This window comes from Tachypleus tridentatus, chromosome 8, assembly GCF_004210375.1.
Source record: "Tachypleus tridentatus isolate NWPU-2018 chromosome 8, ASM421037v1, whole genome shotgun sequence".
Taxonomy (NCBI): domain Eukaryota; kingdom Metazoa; phylum Arthropoda; class Merostomata; order Xiphosura; family Limulidae; genus Tachypleus; species Tachypleus tridentatus.
Window position 1 is genome coordinate 70917503 of NC_134832.1, and position 11316 is coordinate 70928818.

General features: G+C 31.1%; 1 protein-coding gene across 3 annotated transcripts in view; it reads right to left on the bottom strand.

The window, feature by feature from the left end:
* Positions 1-10736, bottom strand: part of LOC143222626 (chymotrypsin A-like) — a 28504-nt gene extending 17768 nt beyond the window's left edge. The window contains exons 1-2 of one of the 3 annotated variants that reach the window (XM_076449336.1): positions 10594-10736; positions 10046-10175 (exon numbers count right to left, since the gene is read on the bottom strand). The gene's annotated coding sequence lies outside the window, so the exon portion shown is untranslated. The other 2 variants (XM_076449335.1, XM_076449334.1) reach the window with 2 other exon arrangements.
* Positions 10737-11316: the final 580 nt, after the last annotated feature.

The following is an 11316-nucleotide window of genomic DNA, read 5'->3' on the forward strand; positions in this document are numbered from 1 at the left end:
AGGTGTAACAGGATAGATAAAAAAAATGACAGATTTCGTAGAACTAATTTGACAAAGAAGTAGCTAAGGTAAATGTTTTTGCTTATAATAAGGTAAAGCGACTTCTTTTTCTGAGCACTATCTCCCATAACTGTTCCAAACAATGTTAATTTCCAATTGGGTTGTTCAGTAACAAAAGAACACATTCACCCTCGGGGATATCGTCTCTACTCCCGCAGGACTACTACCGATTTTAGCTGTGCTGCTCACTGTCACTGAATGTATAACAAGCGTCGCTTGTTTAAAAAGATATCGTGTTCACCATTTATAGAAAGGAGAGAACACTTTCTTGAAACAAACTTTAATCAGTGGAAAATCTTGTACAGAAATACTGCTTTTAACACATGCATGTACCCTCTTCAGTTCGACTTTATCTTTAAATATCTATCTGCTGACAAATAGTTTTCACTCATTGAATCAGAGCTCCATGTACTGACAGGCATATACATTTATATTTTGATTAGTCAGAGACTTGCCTAATAACAGTTGTCGTTTTGAAACATTACAAATTGAAGGAGCCCTAAGGTTTGGAGTAAAAATAATAATAAGTTGCAATAAAATATTTTTGTCTAAAAAAGTGTCAAGTCAGTTTATGTTAAGTTTTAAATGAATATATTCCTATTTACTCCTCGAAATAACATTCTATGCAAATACTGAAAAAAACACTTGAAGTTACATGTTATTATATCTGAATGTAGTTTTATTTGTGAAAGTCTTATAAGCAGAATATTAAAATTGAGCTATCTGAACAGTACGTGCAAGAGTTTAGTCTATTAAATTAGTATACAGTGAGCCAGTATTCTGAACACCTTCAGAATATGACTACCTACTGCTATTTGATGAACTTCGCTATTTGTAAGTAAGATCTCACTCGTTAAATTCCAATAAGTATATGTCGAAGTTCAGTCATGTTATGTTTAATAGCTTTTAAATTCATATGTTTTCTTCCTTTTTTATTCATGTAGAACAAGTGTTAAAAAGGTATCCCTAAACTCTAAACATGTAAGCCTAACATCTAACTTATTTTTTTCTTCCGAAAGAAAACATTTTAAACTCAGCGAGGTATATTTCCCAAATAATTGAATGCAAGTAATAATAATAATAACATTTATGATGTTTCTCTTCTTTTTTAAAATTTAATAACTAGATTTGAAAACTGCAACGTTCGAACCCGCCCTTAAAATAATCCAAAAGTTGTCGACGAAAGGGCCTCTGAGAGCTTAGTTCAAAATAGACAAGTTGGGAGTAGTATGGCGAGAAGCTATATTCTATTTTATCTTTGTTTTCTCTCGTGTCTGAATCTTGTCTCATCTCGACTTGTTTGTTTTGGAATTTCGCACAAAGCTACTCGAGGGCTATCTGTGCTAGGCGTCCCTAATTTAGCAGTGTAAGACTAGAGGGAAGGCAGCTAGTCATCACCACCCACCGTCAACTCTTGGGCTACTCTTTTACCAACGAATAGTGGGATTGATCGTCACATTATAACGTCCCCACGGCTGAAAGGACGAGCATGTTTGGCGCGATGGGGATGCGAACCCGCGACCCTCAGATCACGAGTCGCACGCCTTAACACGCTTGGCCATGCCGGACCCGACTTCTTTCAATTCACAAGTTATAGAATGTCTGTATCAATAAATGGAAGACAATATTTATTGTGACCTATCTTAAAACTAAATTTAAACTTATTTTAAATAAGAATTTCCGACAAACTTCTTTTCGTAGATTTCTTTTTTGTTTTTTCTATTCTAATTCTATCCTGTCTTAATATTTTCTCTCACCCAGTGGCTTAGTGGTACGTCTGGATTTGGATTTATAATGTTAAAATCGGACTTCCACGGTGTGAAAAGCACAAATAGTTCATTAAACAGTTTTGTGCACAACTACATACAAACATAAGACATTCACAAACTTTTTGGACAAGATTCATAATTCAACCTAAATTCATTAACTCCACTTTGTAGGTTGTAGTCTTGTTGGTTCTGATATTTAGCGATATTATTTGACAGCCGTGGCTAACACAAAAGAACAAGTTTGTAGTTGCAAAGCTTTCACTACATTTACCCTGTTAATAAATTGTAATCGGTGAGTTAAGAATGTGCTACCAGGTGTTTTACAAGTATGTTAATAATATTCTATTTTAAATTACCATGATAATTCCTACTTCTTCTGATATTAAACTCTTAGCAAAACATTGATAAAGATGGCTACACAAACAACACAGTGCAGTAGCTTAGCCTATGGTTGAATAAGGGGTGCAACATTGAAAAGGCAACATAAATAAAAATAATTATAATATGCTCTAGAAAATGACTTTTTCTATTTAAATATTTACATATATAGTTTTGTTTGTTTTTAATTTCGCACAAAGCTACTCGAGGGCTATCTGTCCCTAATTTAGCAGTGTAAGATTAGAGGGAAGGCAGCTAGTCATCACCACCCACCGCCAATTCTTGGGTACTCTTTTACCAACGAATAGTAAGATTGACCGTCACATTATAAGCCCCCACGGCTGGGAGAGCGAGCATGTTTGGCGCGACCCTCAGATTACAAGTCGCACGCCTTAACACGCTTGGCCATGCCAGGCCAAATATACTTTCGACTAAGTAAATGTGGTTCATACCTTTCAATACTGCGCACTTCATAGAAAAGTTATGTGGAGAATTATCAACAAATGATGATATTTGATACATTACTACATACTATAAATACATGTACACGCATACTTCTGCAAATATTTGTGGATAAAAGCGTTACTTCATGAAATAATTCCTTAAATAAATATATGAAAGAAAAAATGTTAAGAAAACAGCAAGTAGGTTAAATGAACGCCACTGTATGCGTAAAGATTCACAAACTTCCTGGTTCGTCTCCACACGCTAGGGGTCGCAGAAAACAGATAACTACAAAAAATATTCTTTTTATATTTTTTATATTTAGTTATTTTCAATTTTATTTTAACTAAATTATGATGCACTCAAGGTATATGGTGAATATATATATTTCACACAACTTAAATAATGTCGAAAAACAGATATTAAAAATGGTGTTTGTTACAAAAGGAGGTATAAACAGATTCTTTAAGTTTTGGTTATTCATTAGAATGCAAACACATCCTCTTACGTGTGGTCGTTCACCTCATAGCGTTTTACAATTAATGAGGTAATGCTAACTTGCGCAGTTGATATGGTTGCAGGTTCTTTTATCTCCCGTCGTGACAAAAGGTGGTTAGTGATACGAACACGGATAAATAGGACTTGGTGTTTTCAAACTTAAATGTGATTTCGGTGAAAAGTGAGAGTATGTTAATCTCTAACGTTTTGCTGTGAATTATGCTTGGATTTAAAAAACTTTCGTATAAATAAAAAAATTCGTGAAAACTGCACAATAACCGAAATATAAAATTTTCGTGAAAATTTAACATAAGTTGTGAGTTGATTTTCTTTTTCTCTCTTGTTTGTATGGAGATTAACAAAAGAAAGATAATTATACTAGAAAATATCAAAAATTGAATAAGCTATTTAAAAATAGCTATTATTCCAAAGGTAAATATAATTTTTAATGAATAAAATTTCATCACACATTGGAAACAGCGGTATGTCTGCAGACCCATATCGATAGAAACCGGATTTTGATACTTGTGGTGGGCAGAGGAAGATACATTATTGTGTAGCTTTGAGCTTAATTCCAAACAAGCAAACACACATTGAAATGTAATTTAATTCGTTGAAGACACTGATAACGGAGATGGTTTTAATCACAAAAATACCCAAGGAATTATATACAATATATCCACTACAGGGAACTGAACCCAAGATTTTAATGTTGTACGCCGACAAACCTATTCCTGGTTCTATTAACATATAAAGTCCAATCGGTGATTAAATGCGTTCTAATCGTTAAAGGTTTTAACGTTCTTATATACTGATATATAATACTAAATGCTTCTAGTAAAGATTCAGTAAATTAACTTTTAACTTATTTTGCTGTTGTGATCTATGTATCTCATTTACAACGTGCTTGATAGCATAAACATGTATTTATCTATAATATAAGCTAGTATATCTGCCTGTATACTGAGCAAAATAAAATCTAACAACATTATTCCATCCATAACGTATATTGACTTTTTCGGAAACGTCGTTTCCAGACTGAAACTACCTGAAAAATTGCTGTGAGGTTACTAGGCAGTGGCATTCTATAAATACATGTCTTAAAACATTCCTCTGGCCTAGATTCATTCATTAAATAAAAGAAAACGTTAAAGGTCAGTGATTAAAATGCGTGAGTTATAGTTTTACATTTATACTCAAGCTAAGGTACAACATGCATGAGCAAATACTAACAGTTATTTGTTTGTTTCAGACCTTCGCGCAAAGCCACATAACCGTCCTTAATTTTGAGCTGATAAATTGAAAGGGAGGTAGCTAGTTAAAAACAATTACCGCCTAATATTGTGTAATCAACTGATAGAATCTGACAGCTACTCTTATAGTGCACCCGAGAAATTCGTTTTCGCAGCATCGGGTTGTGAGCCACGAATCCTTTGATTCACAATCCAGATATCTTAAGTAATAGTAGACACGAGACTATTGAGTCGATGGTAATAATTTATCTTACGTACAATTCGTTTACACTTTCTGTGTAAAATTACACTGCACAACAATTTTTTTAAAAAGTTTTTGCTGATTGTGACAGGTACCTGGTGGGTATGCACAAATATAGTTTTGGTTTTGCTTCATCATGTAGGAACTCTGAGAAATAATTAACTGTTTACCGGCAATAACGTATTTAATTGTATTTATGTTTCTAACACGCTAATAAGTTCAACATAATTAAAAGTGTTTTGCTCCTGATATTCGTTTGTATTCAATGTCCGATGCATCACGTTGCAGTATCCAACAGCAGTCAGCAAGCATTGACGGATTCCAGTTGCCCTGATATCGTTTTTCCATTGCAGCAATGTCCTGGTGAAACTGAAGATTTCACTAAAACGGTATGTGATGGGCAAATTTGATGTGATTTTCGTGATCAGCAGCCAACAGTGTTCAAGAAGCAAAAACTTTGTTATGCAGTGTTACTGCGAAAGCAAATAAATGTTTATCTATTGCATACAATAAAAGGCTGGTTTACTTACTTCTATAGACCCTAATTATGTAATGTTCATAAAGCGGTAACTCCTAGGAGTTAACTCTTATCTTTTTTTCTGAATTCTAAAAGTGCTTATATATACGAATAAATGTGTGTGTATACTTAGCCAAACAAAATGGTTGATAAACAACACCATGAAATGTTAAGAAAGATTTATTGAAGGAACCTTGCATGCCTTCGTCGGTTCATAAAAATTATTGGATTATTTTGTAACACAGAAACTCCACATTATACGTGTACTGTTCATAAATAATAGTTCCGTGAACTTCTACAAAAATCCTTTTTAGGCTTGTGTTTTATTGTTGCAATCTGAATTAGCTTCCCTGATGCATTTAGACTGTGACGATTTTTATTAGTGATCCACTCCTTTTGCACATATTTATATTATTTCCTTACTTATAGTACATTTGAATTAGCATAAATATGTATTGGAATAACACTATACAGATTCCACTGTTGTGACTTGCAGATGGGACAATGTATCGAAGTGAACAAAATCTGTCTGTTTATGCAAGTTCTAAGGTTATAGGTATTTTTATAGATTAATATCTTCTTACGTCTATGCACACCCACTTCTTTCAATGCTTTTGTAGGAATATTGCAAGCTTGGCATCAGGTTAGACAAGTTTGATATTACCCAAATCACAAAACCTTAACTTTCTTGATGACAAGAAACCCACTTGAAGTAAAAATGCATCTCAGGACAACTGTTATAGGTATTAACACTTTTACTAATAAAGCAAGTAACAACGTTTCGACCTTCTTATGACATCTTCAATTTTGACCACATCAATTTTATTTAAAGTATTAAACATAAACACATAAAATAAGTGCATTCTGATTTTAGAACTCCAGCCATTAATCAAACAACTAGTGTTACGTTCACAAATTATTTTACAGACATGTCGTAACCTATATTTTCGATATTACTACACTTTTTTTAAAAAAGTGACTGTGGGAACAGCTAATTATGATAGTTTTTAAAGATATAAAAATTCTTTAGAATATTCTTTAAGATATACAACGATTAGCGTAACTTTAGATAAATTCAGAGCTGTAACACAGTACAATGTATTATTAGCAATACATAAATCATTTTCTGGCTGAAACATGTCCGAAACGGATAAAAGTTTTTATCTTTATGTCTTAAATGTATGTCCACTTCCTGAAAAAGTTTAAACGATTCTATAGAAATCTTACAGGTTTGAAATCAAAATAAACCAGTTTGACATAAACTCTGGTCAGCTTTGCCAAAAATATTTCTACTGTCGATATGTGCTGAATTTTCGTTTGACTTTATACATTATACAACGATTTGCCATTGTAGTTAATTAAAACAAACATATTTCATCGAGCTTGGATAACACCGACATCAATGATGTTTCAAATAACATTGAAACAACTGGTTTAAACTTATTTCTAGTTATTTTTTACTTCTCGGAAAGTATCGTGGTGAAACAAAAACGTTTATTCATTCTCAACCTGTTTTATGGTTTCTTACGGTAAACGTAACAATATACTCTTAATGAAGTCGTTATGTAACAACTGTTACTTATTTGTGAATAAAAGAAAGAAGGCATATTACGATATCATGCCTGTAACAGTATATTTAGGTCAGAAATAAAAAATTAGTGCATTTCAAAATCCTTACATTTCACATTGTTCTAGGCTAAACCAGCAACGTATTTTTTTCAAATTTCCAACATAGGAGACACTTGCTAGCATCTTACTCGGATTGTTTCTCCTAACCACTGATGTACAAAGTAAGAAAACAATCTAAACCTGTTTTTTCCTTGATATAGATTTGAATTACTAATAATGAATCGTATTATCTGAAACTGGTCTATTCTATAATGTGTCAAAACAAAATATAAGATTACTGCTTTTTAGCTAGAGATTTGTGATGAGAACAGTACCAAATCTGGCAGACAAAAGATATCTTCCAAGATTGAGAGAAACTATTTTAAACCCTGTCAGCATAGCGGTAAAAAAACAGAAATTAAAAAATGGTCAATTGCAGGATATTTTCAGTATATATTTTGATATAGTATTCCTTTTAAAATAGCAGTAATAAAAGAATTTAAAAAGTCTCTTCTAAGATATTTTATAAACATCTTTCTGTATATAAATTTAACTATAATAACAGTATTTAAAATCTCATTAAGATAGTATTACAAACAGTAGTCTCAACTAAACTTGTTCTATAAGATAGAATTGAGTAACGTTTTTATTGTTAAGCGTGTAAGTAAAAAAAAAAAAAAACAATTATGTAAAAGTAGTTTAGAATTTTATCTTATTTCTACAAAATATGTATAATTATATCTACCACAATCTCTAAACCACATTACCAAACTATTTAGAAAGGTTTGTATTGAATGGGTTCTCATGCACTGGTAGATAAAGACATCTCTGTAATTAATTTTGATTCTTTGATATGCGAATATATAAACATAGTTTTTGTAATTAACGAATTGAAAACTACATAAATGCTTTAGGCTCAATTTGCACAGTTTTAGCGCCTTTTGCTAATGTTAAATACGTCAAACGAGCTTTGAAATCATAAAATGTCATGTGAGAATTAATCACATTTTATATCTTTAGGGGAAGAAGAATATTAAGTAAATCACAGACTTATGACAACACATTCATCACATAAATATTCAAATCTCTGAATGGTTGAAAAATTATATATATCATTAACTCAAATTTATTGATCGTTGAGCTTTTTATTTAATTTTATTTTTTTATCGTGCATTCGAACAGCAAGAGTGGATCAAATTATCATATTAGCGAATCTTTTATCGGCCAGAAACTAAAATAGCTCGAGTACAAATATCCAACAATGTAGCAGTACAAATTATTTAACTCCTTATAAGAGAAATAATAACATTTTGCACTTCCTCGTGTTATTCTATATTTTACTTTTAAAGCCTTGTGTTTTCTGTTTCTTGATCATAAACTCAACAATGTACACGATTTCTTCACTTTTGGAACTTAGTTGTTTACCAAGAACTTCTACTTTAATTTTTCTTAAACAGTTTTATTGTAAATTCTCAAATTTGTTTTTAACTTCAGAACCTTTAATCAGAGACACCAGTTTTTCTTTTGTTTTTAAAAAAGAAATGCAGAGAAAGAATATGGACCAAAGGAAAATTACAATATATTGTGATAGTTGAATCTGCACAAAGATTTTTATTTACGCCGAAATTAGAAAGTGTGGTAAATGTACACTTAGAGCGAAATGAGCTAATAAAGAACATTAGTTTGTTTGGATTGTTTTGAAATTCGCACAGAGCTACGCAAGTGCAATTTGCACTAGTCATCCCTAATTTAGCAGTGTAAGACTATACAGAAAAGGAAGGGAGTTATTACCACTCTTTTACCAACGAACGAATAATGAATGGGATTCACGTCACAATATAACGCTTCTATTGTTCTACTTATTAAAACGTAATTCCACTTTGAAGTTTAAATCTATGTATATCTTAAAAATTCACTTAATTCCAAAGATATGGAACGTTTAACAAGCACATGTATATTCACTAAACATCGAACTGAATAAAACTTAACTACACAATATATTTGGAATTACTAAACAGTAAGACAAAATTCTGTTATAATAATTTTTTATTCGTTTTGTCCTTTAATAAATTTGTTTACATTTAATTTGTATGTTTAATTTCTTTATATAATGTATAAAAGTATATATTTAAACTAAATAACAGTAAATGCGAAACACATAGCTCACCTTCACAGACTGGTCTTTATAGTTAAATCTTCAAGTTTTGTAGAACTTTAGATATATTTTTTAATTGCGCTGTTATAATATCATAATGATACAAGTGAGCCTGAAACATAATGACTATTTTAAATAGATTGATAAATTTTCCTATTCAATAATTATTGTAAATTTAATTAACATTCCTGATTAAGTTACATTTTTATAAATGTTTTGAAACATTAATACAATAAAATACTACATGATTTATTAACCATTCTTTATAATACCTATATATTAATTATTCAGTTAAACTAAAATGAATTTTCTTTTGTGTAGATTAATGGTGTATTTTAGTAAAAATCTTAAAGAAACAAGTTTGATTTGTACATTAGTTTTCCTGAAATTCATGTTAATTTTTAAACATTATCATATGACTATTCTAAGCTTTATGTACAAATAACTACCTTAAAGTTCACGAGATTTGTCATTTGTGATACGCACGTCAGCTTTCAATTGTTGCTTCGAAAATTTTCTCTCTCATCTTTCTTATAAAGAAATCCCATACCTTATTTTAGGTTGAACTAAAATATAATCTATTCTTCGATTCAGTAATAAATAGAACACAGACTATGTTATTATGAAGAGACATTTTTTTTCATAATAAAACAAATTATTCATAATGATTTTTCTGGTTCACCTCCATATTAAATTTTATATTATGCAATGCATTTAAAATCAATGAAAAGTAAAAAGTTCTGTTTTAATGACGTAATTTAAAATTTTTTTTTAGAAAAGAAAAAATACGGTAAATAGACACACGCAAAAATAAACTAACTGGTTTATGTTTTCATGATTGCTTAAAAGAAGTATGTGTATTCATAACAACATGAAATAATGACCTAAGACAAATATTTTGTCACATATAAATTACGGTATATATTACGGCAACCAACAAAAAATGTAAGCCTCCTATTACCTTGAATTAAAATCCAAAATTTTAAATAATAACTACCATGTGATTAAAATAAGGGGCACTTTCTAGTAAAACCAAAATATATATTGAATTTGTTTACTTATTTACTTACACTTAAAATATATCGAAGTAATAAAGTTCCAGATAGCATTGGATCTACTTACTTTGGTGAAAGTAATGAGCTTTTACAGAAACAGCGCTGCATCAGTCTCATGATGAAGTATCCATTTATCTTTTAGAGCTTCATGGCTCCAGTGTAAATGCTTCATTATAAATGCACAGCACAGTCCAAAACTGTTTACAGTATAAATGATCATATATAAAACGTACGAAAACATACATTAATACATATAACCATACATGATTATAAAACTTCTTAGACTTCGTAAACTTTTCTTGGAACGTAATTTCAAACATTTCCAATACGTTTCACAGTTTTATAGAATTATAATCTGAGTTCCTTACAACCTATAATGCGCACACTTACCTTTTCCCTAAATCATTCACACCTAAATGATCATGGTTGCAAAATTCGTTTATATGTTACAAATGTTTCAAAGACAGAACCTCTTTGTATTTATCCACTTAAATTTACAAACTACACTTTTATGGAATGAGACCTAGCGTTAATAATCGACTAACTTGTTGAAACTATCTATGGTAAGTGTTTAATGTTTCTTACTACTCTACTGACAAACACATATAGGCTTACATGTAGTCTAAAAGTTCCCGGATGTGCCGGTTGTGACGTCAAAGAACTCTCCCTGAAATTCGCTCTTTCTCTCTTCCCCCCTTCTTCATGCATAAAAAAAAGGATATGAATACATTTCAAGTTAAATGTTAACGTTTTATGTATATCCTGTCCTTGTGTAACTGGTTTTACATGACTCTGTTGTGAGTTCAGTCCTTCCCTGACGTACAGGCTGGAATTTGTGGGTATTGTTGGCTTGGCAGTGTTTGCCTCGTGGTTATAAAGAAGAAAATATGTCTTTTTGCTAGAGGCCAAACAAGACGTTTGCGGTTTTGTAATAAAAAGTTGGAGACTTTGCTTAGTATTCTACAAGGCTATAAAGCATTCCCTTCACCAACTCGATATTTCTGTACGTATATATATAAATGTTATGTTCTTGATTATGTAAACAAAAAGTAGAACACCTGAGTAAATATATGTACAAACAAAACTGGTACGTTTGACAGTTGTTTTCTTAAAACCTTATTTTTGTTTGTTTTTTTCTTTGCAGTTTCAATCTCCCTAACCAACAGGCCATACCAAACTTCATATCTTATCATCAAGGCTGGATTATCATAATTTAAGCCAAGCATACATCCATGTTATGTATCACAATAATTCATTCAATATGTTGATTGAACATATGATCGATGGTACATGATTTGTGTATTATTGAGAAAGTAGTTAATAATTTTACTAGTTTTC